This window comes from Ranitomeya imitator, chromosome 3 (genome assembly GCF_032444005.1).
Source record: "Ranitomeya imitator isolate aRanImi1 chromosome 3, aRanImi1.pri, whole genome shotgun sequence".
NCBI lineage: Eukaryota > Metazoa > Chordata > Amphibia > Anura > Dendrobatidae > Ranitomeya > Ranitomeya imitator.
In genome coordinates, this window is record NC_091284.1 from 35,305,664 (window position 1) to 35,324,845 (window position 19,182).

The window sequence follows — 19,182 nt, forward strand, 5'->3', positions numbered from 1 at the left end:
ACTTGAGGGCCACTGCTTTGTGAATGCCCCCCCCCCTGGGCCAAAATGTGCTGGCCAGTCCTTGAATCCAGGACAAGAGATCAATACTAATCATTTAACAGCTAAAATAAATAACATAGAACTCAATGAACTTATTTCTGCATCTCCTCCCTAGTAAATAATTGGGGGGATGCCTAATTGCCTTATTAGTCTGGAGCATAGATGGATACAAGTCACCTTTTTGTTGTTGTTGGACAGCAGCCATCAAAGCCACCCGATATGATGGAGTGACAGCCGAGCTCTCAGTGACCGCACTTATTAGGAGAGATAGATGTGATCATCACCCCGGCGATCCCCTCCTCGGCCACTAGGTGTCAGTGCGCGCAGTGCCGGCCGCAGCCTTCAGCGCACGCTTCACAGTGCACAGCTTCCCCCCCAGAATCAGCCCAATTCATTGACGCCGCAGCTCTTATGACGTCTCCTGACGTCCAGCACTTTACCCTCTGTGCCTGCACTTGGCTTCCACACTAGACCTTTGTATCTGCCCACTGAAGCTTATGCATCTGGCTTTACTACCCAGCAGCTGATGAGGACTTGCAGGAGGCTCATCTAGTGGGTTTGCTTTTTTTTGGGGGGGGGGGGTGGGGGAGAGGAAAACTGGCAATGACCATAAATCAGGATGGAGGACCACTGAGGGAGGCTTGATCCCATCTTCTGCATCTGAAGAAGCCTTTATTGTCACAAGGAGCTGATTCTTCACTCAACAGCAAGAGTCCAGCCCAGAAGCAACATGAGGCTCTGAGCCCCCCACATCAGCACCAGGTACATGGCAGCCACTCTCCGGCATGGTCTTCATTGTGCCACCTTGTCATCAGGAATGTAGCACTAAAGTCACCCCCGCTGCATCTGCATGACCACCCCAAACTTAGCCAGGAGGGACCATATCACCCCCCAATATATGGCACCATGGCACCTCTCATGGCACAAGCTGCAGGTATAGCTCCCGATGCCAGCCCATTATCTAATCCTCCGCGCCTGTTACTTTAAATAATAGGAGAATAATTAATCGTGCAATAAAGGATTGAATCGTCGCACCGCAGTTAAACGGGGATCTAATTAAAACTGCAGATTCTCCTGCGGACGACATAGGGGCACGGGAGGGAGAACAGCAGAAAGTAAGTTTGGTGGTCTATGGAATGTGTGCGCTTACAAGTGTGTATCTGTGTCTATGGAATGTGTGCGCTTACAAGTGTGTATCTGTGTCTATGGAATGTGTGCGCTTACAAGTGTGTATCTGTGTCTATGGAATGTGTGCGCTTACAAGTGTGTATCTGTGTCTATGGAATGTGTGCGCTTACAAGTGTGTGTCTGTGTCTATGGAATGTGTGCGCTTACAAGTGTGTATCTGTGTCTATGGAATGTGTGCGCTTACAAGTGTGTGTCTGTGTCTATGGAATGTGTGCGCTTACAAGTGTGTATCTGTGTCTATGGAATGTGTGCGCTTACAAGTGTGTGTCTGTGTCTATGGAATGTGTGCGCTTACAAGTGTGTATCTGTGTCTGTGTGTATGTATGTAGTATGTGTGTGTTCCTACTCGTGTGCCTGTGTGTGTATGTATGTGCATGTGCGCGTATATGTCCTTACATGTATGCTTGTACGTCTCAGTAATTTGTGTATCTTTTATGCGATACAGTATTTGTATGCTTATACATGTGTATGACTGCACGTATGTGTATTTACTGTCTGTGTATGCTGGTATATGTTTGTGCTTGTTTGTGTGTATATTTATGTGCACGATTGCATGTGTGTGTGTATGCTCAGTATGTGTATGCTCATTGTTTGTTTCTGCGTGTGTGTGTGTATGACTGTGTGTAGCCACAGTGTGTTGTGTACGTTTGTACATGTGTTCTTGTTTCTGTGTATATTTATGTGTATGTCTGCACAGTATAAGGATGTTAGCATATGTGTGTGATTGTACGTGTATATGCATTTCTATGTTCGTTTATTTCTTTATACATATTTAGATATATATAATTTTTTGTTTTTGAATCTTAATGTAGTTATGTATATGTTTGTGTGTATGTGTGTTTTAATGTGTCCGATGTGTTTGTGTGTGTATATGTGTATTGTACATCTATTTATTGTGCGTGCACTGTACATCTGTGTGTATGTGTGTACTGTATGTCTGTGTATGTGTGTATTGTACGTGTGTGTGTACTGTATGTCAATGTGTGTATTGTACATCTCTGTATTGTGTATACGTGTGTGTATGTGTGTACTGTACACCTATGTATTGTGTATGTATGTGTGTGCTATACGTGTGTATGTACTGAATGTCTATGTATTGTGCGTGTATGGGTACTGTATGTGTGTACTGTATGTGTGTACTGTACGTGTGTATGTACTGAATGTCTATGTATTATGTGTATAATGTACGTCTATGTATTGTGTATGTGTATACTGTACGTGTGTGTACTGACCGTCTATGTATTACGTGTGTACTGTACGTGTGTGTGTGTATACTGAACATCTATGTACATGTGTGTGTACTGCATGTGTGTGTTCTGAGTACTAACCCTAACCCTATGTATTGTGTGCACATGTGTACTGTACATGTGTATGTGTACTGTATGTGTGTGTGTGTATGCTGTACGTCTATGTATTGTGTATGTGTGTACTGTATGTGTGTTTATTGTATGTGTGTACTGTGCGTCTATGTATTATGTACTGTATATGTGTACTGTATGTGTGTGTATGTGTGTGCTGTATGTGTGTACTGTACGTCTGTGTATTGTGTGTACTGTATATGTGTGTACTGTATGTGTACTGTATGTGTGTGTATGTGTGTACTGTATGTGTGTATACTGTACGTCTGTGTATTGTGTGTGTGTGTACTGTACATGTGTGTAGTGTATGTGTGTATACTGTACGTCTGTGTATTGTGTGTGTACTGTGTATGTGTGTACTGTATGTGTGCATACTGTACATCTGTGTATTGTGTGTGTGTGTACTGTACATGTGTGTACTGTATGTGTGTATACTGTACGTCTGTGTATTGTGTGTGTGTGTGTACTGTACATGTGTGTACTGTATGTGTATACTGTACGTCTGTGTATTGTGTGTGTACTGTATATGTGTGTACTGTATGTGTGTATACTGTACGTCTGTGTATTGTGTGTGTACTGTACATGTGTGTACTGTATGTGTGTATACTGTACGTCTGTGTATTGTGAGTGTACTGTATGTGTGTATACTGTACGTCTGTGTATTGTGTGTGTACTGTATGTGTGTATATTGTACGTCTGTGTATTGTGTGTGTACTGTATGTGTGTATATTGTACGTTTGTGTATTGTGTGTGTACTGTATGTGTGTATACTGTACGTCTGTGTATTGTGTGTGTACTGTACATGTGTGTACTGTATGTGTATACTGTACGTCTGTGTATTGTGTGTGTACTGTACATGTGTGTACTGTATGTGTATACTGTACATCTGTGCATTGTGTGTGTACTGTACATGTGTGTACTGTATGTGTATACTGTACGTCTGTGTATTGTGTGTGTACTGTACATGTGTGTACTGTATGTGTGTTTACTGTACGTCTCTGTATTGTGTGTGTACTGTATGTGTGTATATTGTACGTCTGTGTATTGTGTGTACTGTATGTGTGTATATTGTACGTCTGTGTATTGTGTGTGTACTGTATGTGTGTATATTGTACGTCTGTGTATTGTGTGTGTACTGTATGTGTGTATATTGTACGTCTGTGTATTGTGTGTGTACTGTATGTGTGTATATTGTACGTCTGTGTATTGTGTGTACTGTATGTGTGTATATTGTACGTCTGTGTATTGTGTGTGTACTGTATGTGTGTATATTGTACGTCTGTGTATTGTGTGTACTGTATGTGTGTATATTGTACGTCTGTGTATTGTGTGTGTACTGTATGTGTGTATATTGTACGTCTGTGTATTGTGTGTGTACTGTATGTGTGTATACTGTACGTCTGTGTATTGTGTGTTTACTGTATATGTGTGTACTGTATGTGTATACTGTACGTCTGTGTATTGTGTGTGTACTGTACATGTGTGTACTGTATGTGTATACTGTACGTCTGTGTATTGTGTGTGTACTGTACATGTGTGTACTGTATGTGTGTTTACTGTACGTCTCTGTATTGTGTGTGTACTGTATGTGTGTATATTGTACATCTGTGTATTGTGTGTACTGTATGTGTGTATATTGTACGTCTGTGTATTGTGTGTGTACTGTATGTGTGTATATTGTACGTCTGTGTATTGTGTGTACTGTATGTGTGTATATTGTACGTCTGTGTATTGTGTGTGTACTGTATGTGTGTATATTGTACGTCTGTGTATTGTGTGTACTGTATGTGTGTATATTGTACGTCTGTGTATTGTGTGTGTACTGTATGTGTGTATATTGTACGTCTGTGTATTGTGTGTGTACTGTATGTGTGTATACTGTACGTCTGTGTATTGTGTGTGTACTGTATGTGTGTATACTGTACGTCTGTGTATTGTGTGTGTACTGTATGTGTGTATATTGTACGTCTGTGTATTGTGTGTACTGTATGTGTGTATATTGTACGTCTGTGTATTGTGTGTGTACTGTATGTGTTTTTTTGTGTCTGTGTATTGTGTGCGTACTGTATGTGTGTATATTGTACGTCTGTGTATTGTGTGTGTACTGTATGTGTTTTTTTGTGTCTGTGTATTGTGTGCGTACTGTATGTGTGTATATTGTACGTCTGTGTATTGTGTGTGTACTGTATGTGTGTATACTGTACGTCTGTGTATTGTGTGTGTACTGTATGTGTGTATATTGTACGTCTGTGTATTGTGTGTACTGTATGTGTGTATATTGTACGTCTGTGTATTGTGTGTGTACTGTATGTGTTTTTTTGTGTCTGTGTATTGTGTGCGTACTGTATGTGTGTATATTGTACGTCTGTGTATTGTGTGTGTACTGTATGTGTTTTTTTGTGTCTGTGTATTGTGTGCGTACTGTATGTGTGTATATTGTACGTCTGTGTATTGTGTGTGTACTGTATGTGTGTATACTGTACGTCTGTGTATTGTGTGTGTACTGTATGTGTGTATATTGTACGTCTGTGTATTGTGTGTACTGTATGTGTGTATATTGTACGTCTGTGTATTGTGTGTGTACTGTATGTGTGTATATTGTACGTCTGTGTATTGTGCGTACTGTATGAGTGTATATTGTACGTCTGTGTATTGTGTGTGTACTGTATGTGTGTATACTGTACGTCTGTGTATTGTGTGTTTACTGTATATGTGTGTACTGTATGTGTGTATACTGTACGTCTGTGTATTGTGTGTAGTGTACATGTGTGTACTGTATGTGTATAATGTACATCTTTGTGTGTATAAACCTGTGTAGAAGGATCTGTAAATGTGTGTCTGTCTATGAGTGTATGTACATTATATGTGCCTGTGTATCTGTGACACACGTGTACATACAGATATTATCCGTTTTGCCTGCCCCCTGCTGATTACCCTTTTCTTATGTAAGCTGTCCCAGCAGGGGAAGGAGCCATGTGTGATGTTGTGAATGTCACCCCCTCACTAGCGGCCTGTGCTCTGGGCGCCACATGCCAGGACCGCGCCGCTCTGACCCTTGTTGATTCCGGGTGAGGTTTATGTCCTGGGGACGTCTTGTATCAATCAGTCTCAGAAATATAAGGAGTCGCTGTGACTTAGTGAGACTGGATATTATAGGGTTATAATGGTGGCAGTGGGGGAGGGGATATCTTCTATGTGTTCAGCGAGACCATGTACTCCCATCATTCTCCTCCCTGGACCCCATTATAGAGGTCTGTGAGCCCCCCATCATTCTCCTCCCTGGACCCCATTATAGAGGTCTGTGAGCCCCCCATCATTCTCCTCCCTGGACCCCATTATAGAGGTCTGTGAGCCCCCCATCATTCTCCTCCCTGGACCCCATTATAGAGGTCTGTGAGCCCCCCATCATTCTCCTCCCTGGACCCCATTATAGAGGTCTGTGAGCCCCCCATCATTCTCCTCTCTGGACCCCATTATAGAGGTCTGTGAGCCCCCCATCATTCTCCTCCCTGGACCCCATTATAGAGGTCTGTGAGCCCCCCATCATTCTCCTCCCTGGACCCCATTATAGAGGTCTGTGAGCCCCCCATCATTCTCCTCCCTGGACCCCATTATAGAGGTCTGTGAGCCCCCCATCATTCTCCTCCCTGGACCCCATTATAGAGGTCTGTGAGCCCCCCATCATTCTCCTCCCTGGACCCCATTATAGAGGTCTGTGAGCCCCCCATCATTCTCCTCTCTGGACCCCATTATAGAGGTCTGTGAGCCCCCCATCATTCTCCTCTCTGGACCCCATTATAGAGGTCTGTGAGCCCCCCATCATTCTCCTCCCTGGACCCCATTATAGAGGTCTGTGAGCCCCCCATCATTCTCCTCCCTGGACCCCATTATAGAGGTCTGTGAGCCCCCCATCATTCTCCTCCCTGGACCCCATTATAGAGGTCTGTGAGCCCCCCATCATTCTCCTCCCTGGACCCCATTATAGAGGTCTGTGAGCCCCCCATCATTCTCCTCTCTGGACCCCATTATAGAGGTCTGTGAGCCCCCCATCATTCTCCTCTCTGGACCCCATTATAGAGGTCTGCGAGCCCCCCATCATTCTCCTCCCTGGACCCCATTATAGAGGTCTGCGAGCCCCCCATCATTCTCCTCCCTGGACCCCATTATAGAGGTCTGCGAGCCCCCCATCATTCTCCTCCCTGGACCCCATTATAGAGGTCTGCGAGCCCCCCATCATTCTCCTCCCTGGACCCCATTATAGAGGTCTGCGAGCCCCCCATCATTCTCCTCCCTGGACCCCATTATAGAGGTCTGTGAGCCCCCCATCAATCTCCTCCCTGGACCCCATTATAGAGGTCTGTGAGCCCCCCATCACTCTCCTCTCTGGACCCCATTATAGAGGTCTGCGAGCCCCCCATCATTCTCCTCCCTGGACCCCATTATAGAGGTCTGCGAGCCCCCCATCATTCTCCTCCCTGGACCCCATTATAGAGGTCTGCGAGCCCCCCATCATTCTCCTCCCTGGACCCCATTATAGAGGTCTGTGAGCCCCCATCATTCTCCTCCCTGGACCCCATTATAGAGGTCTGTGAGCCCCCCATCATTCTCCTCCCTGGACCCCATTATAGAGGTCTGTGAGCCCCCCATCATTCTCCTCTCTGGACCCCATTATAGAGGTCTGTGAGCCCCCCATCATTCTCCTCCCTGGACCCCATTATAGAGGTCTGCGAGCCCCCCATCATTCTCCTCCCTGGACCCCATTATAGAGGTCTGTGAGCCCCCCATCATTCTCCTCCCTGGACCCCATTATAGAGGTCTGTGAGCCCCCCATCATTCTCCTCCCTGGACCCCATTATAGAGGTCTGTGAGCCCCCCATCATTCTCCTCCCTGGACCCCATTATAGAGGTCTGTGAGCCCCCCATCATTCTCCTGCCTGGACCCCATTATAGAGGTCTGTGAGCCCCCCATCATTCTCCTCCCTGGACCCCATTATAGAGGTCTGTGAGCCCCCCATCATTCTCCTCTCTGGACCCCATTATAGAGGTCTGTGAGCCCCCCATCATTCTCCTCCCTGGACCCCATTATAGAGGTCTGCGAGCCCCCCATCATTCTCCTCCCTGGACCCCATTATAGAGGTCTGCGAGCCCCCCATCATTCTCCTCCCTGGACCCCATTATAGAGGTCTGCGAGCCCCCCATCATTCTCCTCCCTGGACCCCATTATAGAGGTCTCTGAGCCCCCCATCATTCTCCTCCCTGGACCCCATTATAGAGGTCTGTGAGCCCCCCATCATTCTCCTCCCTGGACCCCATTATAGAGGTCTGTGAGCCCCCCATCATTCTCCTCCCTGGACCCCATTATAGAGGTCTGTGAGCCCCCCATCATTCTCCTCTCTGGACCCCATTATAGAGGTCTGCGAGCCCCCCATCATTCTCCTCCCTGGACCCCATTATAGAGGTCTGCGAGCCCCCCATCATTCTCCTCCCTGGACCCCATTATAGAGGTCTGCGAGCCCCCCATCATTCTCCTCCCTGGACCCCATTATAGAGGTCTGCGAGCCCCCCATCATTCTCCTCCCTGGACCCCATTATAGAGGTCTGCGAGCCCCCCATCATTCTCCTCCCTGGACCCCATTATAGAGGTCTGCGAGCCCCCCATCATTCTCCTCCCTGGACCCCATTATAGAGGTCTGTGAGCCCCCCATCATTCTCCTCCCTGGACCCCATTATAGAGGTCTGTGAGCCCCCCATCATTCTCCTCCCTGGACCCCATTATAGAGGTCTGTGAGCCCCCCATCATTCTCCTCCCTGGACCCCATTATAGAGGTCTGTGAGCCCCCCATCATTCTCCTCTCTGGACCCCATTATAGAGGTCTGCGAGCCCCCCATCATTCTCCTCCCTGGACCCCATTATAGAGGTCTGCGAGCCCCCCATCATTCTCCTCCCTGGACCCCATTATAGAGGTCTGCGAGCCCCCCATCATTCTCCTCCCTGGACCCCATTATAGAGGTCTGCGAGCCCCCCATCATTCTCCTCCCTGGACCCCATTATAGAGGTCTGCGAGCCCCCCATCATTCTCCTCCCTGGACCCCATTATAGAGGTCTGCGAGCCCCCCATCATTCTCCTCCCTGGACCCCATTATAGAGGTCTGTGAGCCCCCCATCATTCTCCTCCCTGGACCCCATTATAGAGGTCTGTGAGCCCCCCATCATTCTCCTCCCTGGACCCCATTATAGAGGTCTGTGAGCCCCCCATCATTCTCCTCCCTGGACCCCATTATAGAGGTCTGTGAGCCCCCCAAGGCTGAGCTTGGCGTCAGCACCACGGACAGAGCTGAGATCTGCTCACAGCTGTAAAGCCAACCTGTCTGTCCATACAGATGGAGAAGAGACAGAGTTTGGCATTTGGTAAAAATTCAGTGTTTTTGTTCCTTCTGTTTCGATCATAGCGGGAAAGAAAAATAGAAAAACTTTCTGTGCAGTTTGTTTTCTGGAATTTTTGATAGAAATTACAAGTCATAAGGAAGCAGCAGATTCTGTGTGCGGGAAGCCAACTTGTTCCAATGTCTGAAAAGGACATGAAAATGGATTTATTGCAAAATAATGAAACTTAGCGACTTAAATAACTTACTGAGAACAGTCAGGGGCCCGGAGTAAGGAACAAGGGTGGCAGGAGGAGAGACTGGCGAAGGGTATATATCAGGGGCATAGTGAGGCCCCACTGTCACCTGCACTATATGGGATCGATAGATAATAGATAGATAGATGATAGATAGATAATAGAGAGATAATAGATAGATAAGAGATAGATAATAGATAGATAGATGATAGATAATAGTTAGATAATAGAGAGATAATAGATAGATAAGAGATAGATAATAGAGATAATAAATAGATAATAGATAGATGATAGATAATAGATAGATAATAAATAGATAGATAGATGATAGATAGATAGATAATAGATAGATAATAGATAGATAATAGATAGATGATAGATAATAGATAGATAATAAATAGATAATAGATAGATAGATGATAGATAGATAGATAATAGATAGATGATAGATAGATGATAGATAGATAGATAGATAGATAATAGATAGATAATAGATAGATAATAGATAGATGATAGATAATAGAAAGAAAATAGATAATAGAAAGAAAATAGATTATAGATAGATAATAGATAGATAGATAATAGATAGATAGATAATAGATAGATAGATAGATGATAGATAGATGATAGATAATAGATAGATAATAGATAGATAATAGATAGATAGATAATAGATGGATAGATAGATGATAGATAGTAGATATGGGATTATTCTGTGATCCTTGTTATGTAATTCCAGTCTCTACAGTGCGTGTACCGAGTAGTCACATGACTCTTCTGTGGGGTCTGTCACTTTTGTGCATGCGTTGTCACTGTGTAAAGATCTGCCTGTAGCCAAATCTAGATCCTACACCCCATACCGATGCATCTACAGAGCGGCGTGTGCAGGGAGGGGGACAGCGCTGTTAGTTCTTACATTTTAAGGAAGTCCAACTACAGGAGTAGGATCTAAATTATTGTCCTTTGTATGCAGTATTATTGTTAACCCCATAAATACCAACGCCCGCGCAGAAGAAATGCTCAGATAAATGATAACATAGAATTCTAAAAGGGATGATAGATAGATAATAGATAAATAGATAATAGATGTATGATAGATAAATGATAGATAGAGGAGAGATAGATAATAGATAGATAATGTATAGAGAGATAAATGATCGATAATAGATGTATGATAGATAGATAGATAGATAGATAGATTGATAGATGGATAATAGATAGGTAATAGATAGATAATGTATGATAGATAAATGATCGATAATAGATAGATGATAGATAGAGGAGAGATGGATAATAGATAAATAGACCTTTCTTGCTGATGTTTTCTTCTTATCAGTCAAACACAGATTCCCTGATGTGAATGATTGCTTAGGCCTAAAAAGCAAGAAAAAAAACCCTGTTTTTATGATTTAAATATTCCTCTATTAACCTCGTAGCCATTGACCTTATTGTCTCTTTTTATAGTTCTTTTCCATTATCGCTTGGACATTACTGGTAATTTCTCTTGGTACACACAGACATATGTTTTAATTAATATTCTGAAATGTCACTCTTAATTACCTGGGCTATGTGTAATCACCGTATCTCAGTTTATTTACCCTGGTAGCAGGGACAATAAGGAAAGCCGTGGGACACGTCCTCTGCGCAGTGCTAGTAACATGATATCCTATGAGTACTGTCAATATGATAAGGGCCGGTGTAAAGAACATTATTGTGAAAAACATGGGTTGTTTCTGCCCAGAATGGTGAGACTTCCTTCCATTCTCTGTTTACTCCTAAGGATCATTTCCAATCAGGGCTCTTTTCTGTTTTTCAGTTTTCTATTCCAAATCTTCTAGATTTGAAAACTTTTCCGGCAAAGCATGCCAAGCATAAATAATGAAAACTTATTACTTATATTTTATGTCACAATTTATATTTTGAAATAAATTCTGATTATTTAAGCTTTTACACTAATCATTGAGCCTGCACTAGAAACTTGTTTTTCTGCACGTTCTATGTAAGATCCATTTTTCCATTTATGCCACGGACCCAAGGAGCAGGATCAGCAGTCATCTCATTTTCAGCTATTATAAAGGAAGAGGATCTCCCAATTGATTATTGGTGAGAGAGAAATATTGCTTCCTCATCCTCTTCCTCCCCTTCTCTCTCCCTGCATATTAACCTCTGCATATGTCGCAGAGCATGCTCACTACAATTATTTTAGTAGTCAACAAGTTGCCTTTTTTTTCTGAAGTTCATTTTCTTAGGGATTTAAGCCTAGTGCAAACATATGGTCTTAGGGTACCGTCACACACTGCCATTTCGATCGCTACGACGGTACGATTCGTGACGTTCCAGCGATATCGTTACGATATCGCTGTGTCTGACACGCAGCAGCGATCAGGGATCCTGCTGAGAATCGTACGTCGTAGCAGATCGTTTGGAACTTTCTTTCGTCGCTGGATCTCCCGCTGTCATCGCTAGATCGGTGTGTGTGACACTGATCTAGTGATGCGATCTAGCGATGCGTTCCCTTGTAACCAGGGTAAACATCGGGTTACTAAGCGCAGGGCCGTGCTTAGTAACCCGATGTTTACCCTGGTTACAAGCGTAAAACTAAAAAAAAAAAAACAGCACATACTTACATTCTGGTGTCTGTCAGGTCCCTAGCCGTCTGCTTCCCGCACTCAGTGACTGCCGGCCGTAAAGTGAAAGCAGAGCACAGCGGTGACGTCACCGCTGTGCTGTGCTTTCACTTTCACTTTACGGCCGGCAGTCAGTGAGTGCGGGAAGCAGACGGCTAGGGACCTGACAGACACCAGAATGTAAGTATGTGCTGTTTTTTTTTTTTTACGCTGGTAACCAGGGTAAACATCGGGTTACTAAGCGCGGCCCTGCGCTTAGTAACCCGATGTTTACCCTGGTTACCCGGGGACCTCGGCATCGTTGGTCGCTGGAGAGCTGTCTGTGTGACAGCTCCCCAGCGACCACACAACGACTTACCTACGATCACGGCCAGGTCGTATCGCTGGTCGTGATCGTAGGTAAATCGTATAGTGTGACGGTACCCTTACAGAGGATCAATTATAGTGTGCTAATTTAATTTTTAATCTATAATGTCCTTTTCCAAATTTAGGTTCCGCCATGGGAACGGACACCAGGCAAGAAATTTCAGTGTCTGGATTTTTTTTTATTTATGTATATAAGTTGAATCTTTTATTCACTTACTACTGTCTACCTGCAGACAACGTCTCAATGGGACTGATTATCTTAGATTTCAGCAGACTGCACCTAAATTTATACAGTAGATAACAATGAGAAAGGTAGAACAGAGACAGACTGCTGCAGGGCAATGTTTGTGGGCATTACAGGTCAATAACATGAACTATTTTCCCACTTGCTGTCGATATGTCATATTGGCTACCTGTAGCTGCCACTAGGGAGACCCACTACATACGGATTTACATTACTCTGATTCAATACTGTTTAAACTAAATCGTGATTGCTGCATTCTCTCATAATTGTTTCATTTATTAAAGGGATCCTGACAGTTGATTCATGCTGCCTTAACCACAATCAGCATGAATCAGAGACTGGCTACTTGATTGTATCTCTATTTGTTTCAGTCTCCAAAAAGTGTGAAATATACACTGATACAGTAATGGAGCCAGTCTCTGATGCATAAAGGGGTTTTCCAACAGAATTTGATTTTTTTTTTAAATGTTGTGCCACTCTTTACATGATCCAGTAAAACCTTAAAAACACCTTTTATTTTATATTTTGGGGATTTTTGGTGATTTTATGGTGTTTTTCAAACGTCATCGGAAGTAGAGGTGAACTTTAGAGCTTGCATCACATGTGCCCCCGTGACAGTGGAGAAATGGTAGACTGTTGGAAAATTATATTGACAGTAGCTTATTTAAGATACATTGCTGATTGGAACTTGCTTTTGGGTCTTGAAAAACACCTTAAAGTGTTTAATTTAATGTTTGCTATAAAATATGTGGAGACATTTCTCAAATTTAGACTCAGCTCTAGAATATCTTTGAATCTTTAGAGGTGTGAATTAAGTGTAAACTAAAAAAGACTAATTTCTCCACTTGAATGTTCTGACGTATTTACACCTTTTTGTAAGTATGTCTATTTATGGCACTCTGATTGTGACTCATGAGGTTAATAAGATATTATAATTAGAAGCTGAAATCTACATACCTTATTTACCTGTGTGCATAAAGATAACAGGCAATGTTGCAGAACTTATCTGGCTAATTAAACGAAATCTTACAATTTCTGAGCAAGGCGTAATTACTATATAAAACACTGAAATTTGCCTTTGATACTGATGGATTAGTGATATCATGGGCATGACCAGGGCTATAAATACCTTACATCTTATATCTCTCTCCTCCATCTCAGCTCTCCTTCTCTCCACCTAAGCTGTTAAAAATTTCACCAAGACAATTGAGATATCGTGACATATTCCCGACATCTTGTTGGTCTGGGCCCTAATATATTGTGCTGCTTAAGTAGCCTCTGCGTCAATCAGTGTCATTGGGGTCCTCAAGATCCAAGTCTCTGAATGTCTTCTTGCCATGTACAGGTCTGTCATTGTTGTCCCCTTCCTTCCCCTTTCAATAGTCCTTCTAAACAATAACATACCTGGAAGACCATTTATTAGTTCAAGTTTTCAAGCTTTATCAGATCAACTTCTTCAATATATGAAATCAATCTTAGTCCACTGGAACCAGGAACCCTTCACACAGCCTGGTAATTTGTCAATATTCAAAATTAATTTCCTCCCATGGATTCTTGATCAAATTTTACCAATTTATATCCAGAATCCAGCTTATAGTGTACTAGTTTATTTCTTAGTGTGCAATCTCCTTTTCTGACTTTAGGTTCTGCCATGGGAACGGACACAAGGCAAGAAATTCCAGTGTCAACAAAAGTTCTTCCCTTTGTGACCAATGTTATATGGACTAACAGACTAGTCAAGATTGCTAAATAAGTCCTTTACAGATCCAATGGCGCTGGTGAAGTTGGCTTAGCTATAGAAGCATCCATTTTTACTTTGTTGCCTCCCAACTTTCCAGATTGGTCAACCATAATAGTCATGAAGATGATAAATCATAAATACAGTTGGGTTCTCTTTATTCAATTTATTGCCTTGACTTTTGCATCTGAGAGTTAAAACACTCACATGAACTCACATGGGTCTATGTCTTCCCCAAAGTCCTGTGTCCTGGAAAAACTGGCTTTCATCTTCAGTCTTGCAGATATGGTTAACATTCAGGTTACTCCATACTTCTCATTTTATCCAGAAGGGTTCTGGGCTCTTCCAGGTTTTCTTAAAGTAGTTTTTGAAAAAAAAAATGGCAAGTTATGCCAAGCTAGAGTCGCTTTGTAGCAGCTTTCTCCCATCTTCCCTTTAAAAACATTTGAATCCTTGGCCAAACATTCAAGTCTATGAGGCTGTCGGGAGAGGAAGTTGATGGCTGAACGTGCGCTCAGTTGCCAGCTACCATGTGCATGGTCAGGAGATACAATAAAAACATTCATGCTCTTTCCATATGTCTAATAGACCTATATGGATATCCAATTTTGTGGGAGATCTCAAATAATTGATCAGCTACCAATCTAACATTTATTACTTTGCTCCCTCACTAAGTCGCAACCAAATCTGTGAAGTGGGCTATTTGTATACTGGAGTTCAGAAACATGAGAAAAGGTGAACGGGGCGAAGAGACCACCATTATCCCAAATTTAGCAGTGAATAGGTGATAAATATTAATAGTGAGAACGACCTTTTAAAGAATCCATCCCATCCCCCCTAAAAAGAGACTTTATTTCAAACAATCTATTTTTTATAAAAACACCCTAAGAATAATAGGACTTTTCTGTTGACCACCGTTTATCAGCTATTATCTTCGGGGAAGCCCAACAGGTTGGGATCGGTTCCTCGTGAGTACTACCGCAGATCAAATGAAGCATTATATGGTTTCTATTAAAATAAATGGTCTTTAGACATAACACATGGACATGTCAGTCCTCCACAGTACGAGGCGCTGTTTAATTCCTCTCTGCACTCCATCCATTAGATGAGGGTCCTAAGCGAGGATCTAAACTAGAACCGAAGGGTATTTGAAGCCAATATTTGAGAAATTCTCTGCATTTTAGAATAGCGGTGTATCATATCATTTTCGCTGATTTTAAATGCATGGAATGGGGGTAAAAAAAGATTCTGTTTACCTTTTGTCATTGGCTTCGGATCTTTGTATTAATATATTCTCTCTGGAATCAACATTGTAACTGGTCTGATCAGATCGAGGTTGTAAAGAAGAGATTTGGAATGAACTGGTTATTTGCCGTGACACCGGAGATGTAAAAAGCGCTCAGCCGGGAACAGAGCAGAAGAATCGGAACCCGGGCCGTCCTGCTGCCGCGTAATAAAATTACCTCATTAAAATAGCGCACTGTTGTTTTAATTTAATGAGGCTATTTGCTGCTACGACAGAACAGGATAAAGTCTACAGCGTTACAGCAAAGATAATGGCTCCAGATGGGGCGGTGGGAAGCAGAGAGCAATGATTACGGGTGGCTGTGCCATTGAGAAGTGTTCTATAGTTTTGTGTATATAGAACAATGCATCTCCATGGTAACAGACTACAAACAAACCCTGTGTAGTCAGATTTTGCATCAGTTTGTCTGCCTTTTCTATGCTATAGGGGCAACAGAGGTGAGCACCCAGGTCCCTGGTGCAGATTCTGTAACTTTGCAGCCCTGTTACAGATTTTGCATTGACCCTATAAACAAAAGTAGATTTGCCTTAGAAATTTGCTCCATTTTCACTTAATTTACTTAAAGGGTTATTCCCACCTTGGAACTGCATTTATCTTCATAATTGGGATCACCAGGACTTGTGATTGGCACTGCCGCGGATCACCAGGGCTTGTGATTGGCACTGCCGCCGCGTCCAGGCGGGAATGATGGATAGGGGGCTGCGCATGTTCACCTCTCTCCAATCACTTCTATTGGAGATTCGGAAACTGCAAAAAAAAAAGTCATCCCCTTTTAGGAAATTGATATAGGATGCAAAGTTTGCGCCTACATAGCATTAGGTCAATGAGATAAGGTACAATGACGGAAAAGGAAGATGGACGATTGGACATTAGTCAACGAAAGTGAATGGTTAGGATTGTGATGGTGTCACGCGGCTCATTTTTGTATTTGCTTTGTTCACCGTTGAATGTAGTGAAACAACTTTTTATTTATCACTTTTTCATTGCTAGATGTTGTAGAAGAAACTCACCGTCATGATTTGTGCCTTTACCACTGTCCTAAAATGAAGGCGAGAGCGGCAGCGTTATTACACGCCAACCCTACTCCTGTCTCCCACCTTCTCAGAGGAACTCAAAAGTGTTCCCTGAGGGCTGAACATCCATTATTCTACTGACAAAAAAGATGCAATTTCCTCCAGAGGACGACTTAAACTTTCTCAATTCCACGAACTGTTCTAGCCGAGGAATAATGCATCTCAGACATTCAGTGTAATTGGAAACACAAAGACCAAAATGGGTTTTGTAAGTGTCTGATCGGCCGTATTCCTCCTGCGTAGCGCCGATCAGGACAGTACCTGAGCTGTCATTGGCCTAAATGCTGTAAGTGACCCCATTCTGGAGACTTAGAAGGGACCTAATAAAGGGAGATGAACCATAGAGACAGTTCACGTGGCTGATAGAGGGCCCCTAAAGAGGAGTTCATCCCAAGTTGGTCTTGTACCCATTTTCATGGGAGGTATAAATCTGCGTAGGGTTGTGGTCACCACAGGGGCTACAATTCTGGCAAATGAGGACCCTACTGCTCCACGTTTTCCTCCAGAATCATTGTACAGACCGAACACTGATCATCGCAGTTGTATCCAGTCTTGATGATGTTTTGTAAACTAATTTGTTTGACCCTGAAAACTCATGAGTTGTATCAGTCTCTCAAGATGGAGCATAACTATAGGGGGTATAGATGTTACTTTTACACCCAGGACCCAAAACCTTAATGAGCCATAAGGTCCCTCTGCCCTTCTTATGTTGAAATAAACCTTCACTTTCAAGTGAAAGTTCAAAACAGTTGTCTCTGAGCTAGTGAGTGCAGAATAGCTGCTCTGATGGCCCCCACAGTAGTCCCCACACTGTATGATGCTCCCCACGGTAGTCCCCACACAATATGATGGCTCCCACAGTAGTCCATACACTGTATGATGCCCCCCACGGTAGTCCCCACACTGAATGATTGCTCCCACAGTAGTCCCCACACTGTATGATTGCTCCCACAGTAGTCCCCACACTGTATGATGGCTCCCACAGCAGTCCCACACTGTATGATGGCCCCCACAGTAGTCCCTACACTGTATGATGGCTCCCACAGTAGTCCCCACACTGTATGATGGCCCCCACAGTATTTCCTACACTGTATGATGGTCCTCACAGTAGTCCCCACACTGTATGATGGCTCCCACAGCAGTCACCACACTGTATGATGCCCCCCACGGTAGTCCCCACACTGAATGATTGCTCCCACAGTAGTCCCCACACTGTATGATGGCTCCCACAGCAGTCCCCACACTGTATGATGGCCCCCACAGTAGTTCCTACACTGTATGATGGCTCCCACAGTAGTCCCCACACTGTATGATGGCCCCCACAGTATTCCCTACACTGTATGATGCCCCCCACGGTAGTCCCCACACTGAATGATTGCTCCCACAGTAGTCCCCACACTGTATGATGGCTCCCACAGCAGTCCCCACACTGTATGATGGCCCCCACAGTAGTTCCTACACTGTATGATGGCTCCCACAGTAGTCCCCACACTGTATGATGGCCCCCACAGTATTCCCTACACTGTATGATGCTCCCCACAGTAGTCCCCACACAATATGATGGTCCTCACAGTAGTCCCCACACTGTATGATGGCTCCCACAGCAGTCCCCACACTGTATGATGCCCCCCACGGTAGTCCCCACACTGAATGATTGCTCCCACAGTAGTCCCCACACTGTATGATGGCTCCCACAGCAGTCCCCACACTGTATGATGGCCCCCACAGTAGTCCCCACACTGTATGATGGCTCCCACAGCAGTCCCCACACTGTATGATGGCCCCCACAGTAGTCCCTACACTGTATGATGGCCCTCACAGTAGTCCCCACTCTGTATGATGGCTTCCACAGAAGTCACTACACTGTATGATGACCCCACAGTAGTCCCCACACTGTATGATGCCACCCTTTATAGTCCCCACACTGTATGATGCCCCCCACGGTAGTTCCAACACTGTATGATGGCTCCCACAGTAGTCCCACACTGTATGATGCTTCCCACAGTAGTCCCCACACTGTATAATGCCCCCCACAGTAGTTCCAACACTGTATGATGCCACCCCTTATAGTCCCCACACTGTATGATAGCCCCACAGTAGTCCCCACACTGTATGATGCCACCCTTTTTAGTCCCCACACTGTATGATGCCCCCCACGGTAGTTCCAACACTGTATAATGCCCCCCACTGTAGTCGTCACACTGTATGATGCCCCCCACAGTAGTTCCAACACTGTATGTTGGCTCCCACAGTAGTCACCACACTGTATGATGGCTCCCACAGTAGTCCCTACTCTGTATGATGACCCACACAGTAGTCCCCAATCTGTATGATGACCCCCACAGTAGTCATCACACTCTATGATTGTCCCTACAGTAGTCACCACTCTATATCATGGTCCCCACAGTCATCACCAAACTGTATGATAGCCCTCACAGTAGTCACCACACTGTATGCTAGTCCACACAGTAGTATGCACACTGTATGATGGCCCTCACAGTAGCCCCTACACTGTATCATGGCCCCACAATAGTCATCACACTGAATGGTAATCCTCACAGTAGTCCCCACATTGTATGATTGCCCCCAAAGTATCCACCAGCTTGTATGATGGTCCAAACAG

General features: G+C 43.9%; 1 protein-coding gene across 1 annotated transcript in view; it reads left to right on the forward strand.

Annotated features, from left to right (window-relative positions):
• The first annotated feature begins 362 nt into the window (after positions 1-362).
• Positions 363-19,182, forward strand: part of KCNJ6 (potassium inwardly rectifying channel subfamily J member 6) — a 259,385-nt gene continuing 240,565 nt past the window's right edge. The window contains exon 1 of the mRNA XM_069760751.1: positions 363-801. The gene's annotated coding sequence lies outside the window, so the exon portion shown is untranslated. The remainder of the gene's footprint in view (positions 802-19,182) is intronic.